This window comes from Lactuca virosa, chromosome 9 (assembly GCF_052849685.1).
Source record: "Lactuca virosa cultivar CGN04683 chromosome 9, Lactuca_virosa_CGN04683_v6, whole genome shotgun sequence".
In the NCBI taxonomy this organism is placed as follows: Eukaryota; Viridiplantae; Streptophyta; class Magnoliopsida; order Asterales; family Asteraceae; genus Lactuca; species Lactuca virosa.
The window spans coordinates 274,176,050-274,184,258 of record NC_136434.1 but is presented as its reverse complement, the minus strand read 5'-3'; positions in this window follow the sequence as shown (position 1 = coordinate 274,184,258).

The following is an 8,209-nucleotide window of genomic DNA, read 5'->3' as shown; positions in this document are numbered from 1 at the left end:
CGCTGGGCGTAGCGGGCCCAGATGCAAACCCTAATTTGTGGCTTGTGCACTATAAAAGGAATGCTAAGGCCATATCCTCAGCCACCATTTCAGAGAGTGAAACCATAATAGAGAGCTACCCTTCGTTCCTAGCTTGTGTGTGTGTGTTCTAAGCTTCAAAGTGTCATTTCAAGGTGGTGAAAGAGAAGAGGAGGCCATTTTAGGAGCTAGAAGTTGGTGGACAAGAGTAGATCTGAGCTCTACAGAGGTTGCAGCTTCTTTCTGAGGTAAAAAGCTCAAAGCTTTCCTTATCATTTGTGATTTGTGCTTCTTGGACCAATTTTTAGGGTTTTTGGTCCCAAGGTGGAGACTTTATGAGCAAATGGTCTCCATTGGCCTAGATCTGCCATATTTCAGAGTAATATGAGTTGTATGTTCATAAAAATCCAATCTTGGACGTGAATGTGGAGCCATGCATGAGATCTAGACTTTATGAGGAAGAAGGAAAGGTGTTAGAGTGATTAAGGACCTTTACAGCCATGCAAAGGCTTAAAGGTCTCGACTTTATGGATTAAGTGATCTTAGAGAAGTCAGATCTGGAGTTTGAGTGTATGTCTTAACCGTTTAAGACCAAAATCCATGCATGTATGAAACTGAGACTTACGCTGGGCGTAAATCTCAGTACGCGCCGCGTAAGGGTCCGAGACCCCGATTCTGGATCGCCGGAGTACGCCCCGCGTACAAGAGCTGGTACGCGCCGCGTAGTACCCCTGTTGACTTTCGTTGACTTTTAGGGTTTTGGTCAACATTTGGACTTTTGGGTCAAGGAGGGGTAAAATGGTCTTTTACCCTTCTGTGGGATTGTAGAAAAGGATTTAATCTAGCCTTTGAGAGCCATTATTTATTTGAGGATATTGTGTATGTGATTAGGCTGGGGCTAGATCAGTATATTCGTGTGCGAGATTATCCGAGATACCGAGGTGAGTCTTCTCACTATACATTACCTAGAGTGGTATTTATGTGTAGACCGGAGGGTCTTGTATGTTATGTGTATATATGAGATTATGTGCATTGTGTTATTGTATGCTATGTGTTGAACAGACCGGGCCGGAGGGCCCAACGTTATAGACCGGACCGAAGGGTCCAACGACACAGACTGGACCGAAGGGTCCGACGAGCTATGACCGGACCAGAGGGTTCAACGAGCTACGGGACTGGAGGGTCCCGCTGAGACACATCGACCGGAGGGTCATATTGTAGCCTCGGGTGGCGTATGTGTTGTATGTGGTATTTTGGGGAACTCACTAAGCATTTATGCTTACCGTGTTGTGAGTTATGTGTTTCAGGTACCAGTGAGGATCGTGGGAAGGCGCCGGCATGATCAGTACACACTCATAGAGATTATGTTGAGATTCTGGGAATTGTTTTGTGATGATGACATTGGATACATTATGTTTTGATATTGTTTTATGATTAAAAGTACAATTTTAAAAATGAAAAATTGTTTTGGAAATTTACGTTGTTACACGTGAACAAGGTGTTCACGAAGTGAACAGGTGATTGACACCTTCCAGAGCAAGTGGACTGATGACGAACGCCATGACCTGAGCAGGACCAAACTCACGACGTGAGCATTTGAGGTGAATCCAGAAATTCGGCCCTATAAATAGAAACCGAAGGTCAACCAAGTATGGTTGCTAATTCATCAATCCCTCACTCTTTATACCCCCTCTAGCCATCTTTTACCCCCCCCCCCCCCCAAAGTCTCGTTATCATCCCGACACCCGAAGCGAGTCCTGAAGCTCCGAAGATCCCGAGAAAAAGAGTTTTCGAGCCGAAGCTCTGCCCGCGAGAAGTCCGGTTTTTGGAGAAAACATCCCGGTTTCGTCGAAGAATATCACTTTAAGAGTCGTAGTGCTGTCCAAGCATCGTCTTATCAAGTGAGTGCATAGTCCCTTTCATAAACACGATTTTAATACAAGTATTGTTTGAATGTATTAAATATAGGTTTTCTGTGAGTGTATATTCATTTTCTTCTAACACATAGATACGAAGTATTCTCTATAAAATATGTGCTATGTGTGTGTGTGTGTGTGTGTGTATATATATATATATATATATATATTATTTGTTTATTTGAGATAAGTGTTGAATGAATGTTTTATACAGGTTTTAAGCTGTATAGGTATTTTTATCTACAATTATGTTGGGTGAAACATGGGTAGATAGTGGATGTGTGATTAAATAAAATGATGAGAGGCCTTGATGTTGTTGCTGATTCAGTCATCTAGCGGAGTTTAGATGACGACCACGGACTCTTCTAGACAGTCTGGTGGAACGCTGGCAGGCTCGCCACCTGTAGGTGTTATTGAACTTGGGTGTTCAATTGTTGTAATCCATCCCCCACATGGTTGCCTTGTTTGACATATATTGCTGAGGAACCCCCGAAGCATGTGTTATCGCCTCGATGAAAAATCCTTAGACTAGGTCCCTTGTGATAGTTGTTTTAGGGACGTAAAGTGAGGATAACGGGAATGGGTAATTGGGTTATTGTTGATTGATGAAATTAATATAATTATTTATTGTTGGTTGAAATCCCTATATGCTCACCAGGCTCCCAAGCCTGACCCACTCAGTTTTCTTTGTATTACAGGTAGTGGCGCGAGAGCATAAGTTGGATGACTTATCAAGATATTTTGATTATAGGCCTGTAGTTGTAAATAACGGTTGTAAGACTTATAATGTGCCATTTATGGCTTTTGGTCTATATCGGAACATGACATCCCGAGTTTTGTTATATAATGAAATTACATTTCTTTAAGAAATGCTTTGGTAAATCTTATTTTATCATATTTTGTTTTGGGAACAAATTCCTCAACTCTTTTAATCAAAGGATTACTCTGAAATTATTTTAAAAGCATAAATTAGATCGGTCTTTTCTGGCCGTCAAATTGGAGATCTCACATTTGGTATCAGAGCATCAGTTTAAGCGAACTAGGAATTTATAGGATTTCTAGATTTAAACTTAGGATGCTAAGTAAAGATTGTGAGATGAGTGTCTGTTGTATTTTAGACACGAGTACTAGTATATTTTAGGAAAGATGCCTAAAATGCTTTTATGTGCTAAATGTTATATCTTTGCCATATATGCCATTAGTTGTCCGGATCTATGGTATATGCGGACTGGATCTGGAAACCTTATATATTTAGGATTCTAAGCGTATGACTACGATATTAGATCTAGCATGTAAACGTTTCGGATTGATATGGATGATTTAAATATCTATCATGAATGAGGATCTAAATTCACCTTATTCAGTGTATAGATAAAAAATGGCAAGAACTAGAAGCGGAGTTGGAAACGCAAATGAAAACCGGAATCAACCACCTGTAATTGAGCAAGTACCTATTGTAGCAGCAACACCTGAGCAAATAACAATGGCTAGTGTACAAGCAATGACTGAAACAATGTTGGATCGTCAAATGGAAGAAACTAGACGTCTGCTTCAGCAGAATCGTGAAGAAATTACAATATCAATTGAACAGCCCGAATTGAATGAAGGGCAGTCGGATTGAGGAAACTTCAGTGGGGTTGTTGGTCAAGCCAACCCACCAATAATTAGACAAAACAACCAAGAGGGACGAAATCGTGGACTTGGATGCAAGTACAAAGATTTTTTGACTTGCAAACCATCGACCTTCACTGGAAAGGAAGATTCGATCGGAGTTATGGATTGGATATCGGAGATGGAGCTAGCCTTCATGAGGTATGGTTGTAGAGGCAATTTGCAGACCACGTTCACAGTACGTTAGTTCAGAGGTGGCGTTGTTCATTGGTGGAACACTCTGGGAAGACCCTAAGCCCTAATGAGCCACTACAACTGACTTGGGCAGAGTTCTTGGTGCAATTCAAGCGCAAGTTCTGCTCGGCCCAAAATCTGCTGGAGTTGGAGAACAAATTTCTGACATTGAAGAAAGACAGCATGTCAGTTGATGAATACACCAATGCCTTTACAGACAAAATGGAGTTTGCTTTGCGCATCGTCCCACACGAGCTGACAAAAGTTGACCGGTACGCAAAGGGACTCCCATGGGAGTACGCAGTGCCAGTACGACAGGCACCTATTGTCGCACCCCCAACCCAGAATGGCGGAAACATTCGGGGGTGGAGGACTTTTGGTAAGTATCACAACACATGCAATATAGTAATCAAAGTACAAACAACCATTGTATTAAGAAGTATAAGTTTAACATAAGTGTTAAAACATTACATATTCAAACACTAAAGTAGGTACAGCAGAAGACAAGAGTCGCGGTATGGTACTAGGTAGTCTTCGCAAAAGCTTCGGGAGTGTACCTGTCTACTGGATTTCTGAGAATACAAGTTATTTGGAAAGAGTAGATCAGCATTTAAGCTGGTGAGTTCATAAGTATTTTAGTTCTGTTAAGCATACCTTAAGTTCTTTGAATAAGTTCACTGGTTTCTCCAGGAAATCCTATATCTCCTGAGATGATTAACTGATAACCTCAATAGTTTCCCTCTGTAATTACCTAGTTTATACTGATTATACATAACACAATATCGAATGGACAGTTAAATGGGTGTATCTGCCCTAAGCCCACAACCAAACAAGGAACAGGAAGTAAGGCGGAAGTCACACATTTCAATGTCAATCGGACATTACTTATGTACAACTCTGATGTAATAACTAAGGAATTATAGAATTAACCACTAAAGGTGTTTTATGTTATACTAGTTTACAAAGATTGAATGACTAAGTTTCATTTGATAAGTGGTTTAATCCCATAAACCGTTTCCTTTGTATAAGTGGTTTAATCCCATCAACCGTTTCATTTGTAAAAGTGGTTTAACCCCATAAACCGTTTCATTTGTAAAAGTGTTCTTAGTTATACCTATTCTATCGTAAAAACCTTGGTATTAATCCTGGAGAGTATCGTATTATCCATAATACTGCCTTGTGGTTTTAAATGTTCAAAACCAGAAGTACAATACTTGGTTTCATGATACGTAGATTTTACTGTAAGTAAAAACTACTGAAGGTATATCTGGTCGGAATGTAATTAACTTTTCTTACTTTTATAAGAGAAGTATATTACTTTGTAATTCATTCGTTGTTTTATCCATGTGAGTCCTATTAACCATACTAATATGACTGATATGCCTATGGCGACGTTCTTCAGGCGTCGGAACTAGAATGATATTTGACACCCTAGGCCTGCCGGCCAAACTGTAGCGAACAGTAGAGGTGCGGGATTGTCAGTCCCATATAGATCTATACACAAATTCACGCTCTCCCTACAAGAGATTCTGGCTAATAGTTCAGGACTTAAAAGGTCGTACTTAGATAAGTACACCGTGAAGGGTCTCACAAATTTATTGTTTCAACGAGATTTACGATGTATTATTATTACCCTGTGAATTCTAACTCTGGTACTTTGTATCGTACCCTTGATTAATGCAAACCCGGTATAATGTATTATTACCTCGTGTTTGCTAACTCGGGTACTCTATATAGTACCTTTGCTAATGCAAACCTGGCAGAATGTATTATTACCTCATGTTTGCTAACTCGGGTACTCTGTATAGTACCTTTGCTAATGCAAACCCGGCAGGGTGTATTATTACCTCGTGTTTGCTAACTCGGGTACTCTGTATAGTACCTTTCCTAATGGAAACCCGGCATTACGTCATGTTTGCTAACTCTGGTACTCTATATAGTACCTTTGCTAATGCACACCCGGTATGATGTATCTTCACTTCTTTAATATGTTGTTCGTATATTAAAGGTATTATACATATCTTGTCATAGTTGAATGTATTTTGGTAATTTCTTTGGAAAGTATACAGTCGTGAATCATACTTGTATCTTTAGTTTTGAATCATAAATTATACCTATTATAATTTATATGTTCTAACTGATTAGCATGGTTTCTTATGGATGAACAACTTTGCTCAGCCTGATAAAAAGGTGATGATACAAAAAGGAGTAACCTTTTATACTCATATATGTATAATATATGTATAATTAAGAAGGAAACGACCTTCGGACAAATAATACAACCCTAATTCCACATCCAAACAAGGAAAATGATATAAGATAATTCATTAGTCCTAAGCCCTTCAAATCTTATTTATATATTTATACATATATAAACATGATTTTGGCATTTATACTTTGAAATAGCTTATAAAACATTTTTCAAAGAATTTAACAGAGTTTACATGACTTTTAAGATTTAACATGGCTGTAAGTTATTTTGGAAGTATTTGATAATTCTTAAAAGCATACGGAAACCTTTTGTGTGATTATTGTCACATACAGTTATTAACACAATTTATTATTGTGTTATACTTGTATTCGCCCCCTAAAAAGCATTTAAAAACCATTGAAAAGGTAAATTATAGGGGCATGAACTCACTTTGATAAGCGGTGATTCGGGCAGCGTTTCGTTTCCCGGAAAAGAGTTTGTTTGACGAAAAACCGGCTCAAACCGGGCAGAGTTTCGACAGGAGAGAGGATAACTTCTCCAAAATTCCGGGGCTCCGGGGCTTGCTTTGGGCTTTAGACACGATATCGGGGCCTTGGGGGTCGTGAGAAAGTTCACGGGGTTAAAATGTGAATTTTGGGAAGTTTTGGGGTGAAAAACCCTTCTTAGCCAAGGAGTCTCGCACCCTTTATATAGGGGTGCGAGGGTGCGGTCCGAGAAGGTGAGTCAGCAGCCACCTGGCGAGGGCGAGGAGTCAGCAGGACACGCGTCGGACATGCGAAGTGTACACGTGCGAGGCTCGGACCCGGTGGCGAGGCGCTGGCTTTGGTTCGGACAGGTGGGGGCTTCGGATTTGACCAACCTTCGATCCAATGGGAGGATGCCACGATGCGAGGGGGGTGTCCGAGGAGCATCCACGGGGTGTCGCCTGCGAGGCTATCCGAATGCGAGTGGACCGCGGACTTGGTCCAATCAGAAGACGACACGCGAAGCTCGGTCCTATCAGGAGGTGCCACGTGGAGGCCTCGCATGCGAGGGATGACGTGTCCGACGTGACTCATGCGAAATTTCCCGGTTTTCAACATTTTCTTGATTTTTGTGCCAAAAACTTGCGAAAATTATAATTTTCGCATACGAGCTCCGTTTTTGGCGTTCTTTATGTGCACGCGTAGGTAAAAATCATACTTTACGACTTTCGTTTAGACTTCGTCGGCTAACTTTGAATTTATTTTTAATATTATTATTTTAAACAGACTAGGACGGGAATCCGTTAAAAATTCATAACTTCTTTATCCGACATCCGTTTTTGTCTGTCTTTTTACCGTTGTGGTACTTTTGACGAGACCTTCGATTCTCGTTTAAGTTGCGTCGGCTAAATATCGATCGATTTATATTTCGAATCTTTAGTTGTCTACTGCTAAACCGAAACTTCGAAAAATCATAACTTCCTCATACGAAGTCAGATTCTGATGTTCTTTTTATGAACGTTCTCGGTTTAACATATTCTACAAGTTTCATTTAGATTGTTAAGGCTAAAAATCCTTTTATCGAAAATTCGTTTTTTACACTGAACAGTGTTTTGCCGGTTTTATCGCGGATTTTCGATTGGTCATAACTTCTTCGTTATAACTCGGATTTCAGTGTTCTTTATGTTTTTGGAAACCTTGTTACAAACTCTACCACTTGGTTCATCCCAATTATGATTATTTATCAATTTATTTTTGACCAAAATTTGACTGGTGTCACATTATCCCCTCGTTAGAGGGAATTTTGTCCCGAAATTATGTCTAAAGTGATACTCATGGACTAGGTCTAATCTTTCCTTTCCCAACTGAATTCAGGTCCCTGGTTTGTAATCCAGCGAACCTTCACTAACGAGATGAGACTTAGCGTGGTTCTTTATATTTCCCTATCCATGGTTTTCATTGGTTCTACTACAGAGTGTAGTCTTTTATTTAACTTGATTTCATTGAGTGAAATAACAAGTGTTTTATCGGATAGACACCTTTTTAGATTAGATATGTGAAAGATGGGATGAATGTTATTAAGTTTTTGGTGGTAGTTAAGTTTTAAAAGTACAAGACCGATTCTGGTAAGAACCTCAAATGGTCCTATGTACTTTGAGTTTTGTATTTCACGCTTTCTCAAGCGCATCTTGTCCATCCTGAGTGAGACCTTCATATGACAAGGTCATCAATCCTGGAATTCCAAGGGTTTTCTT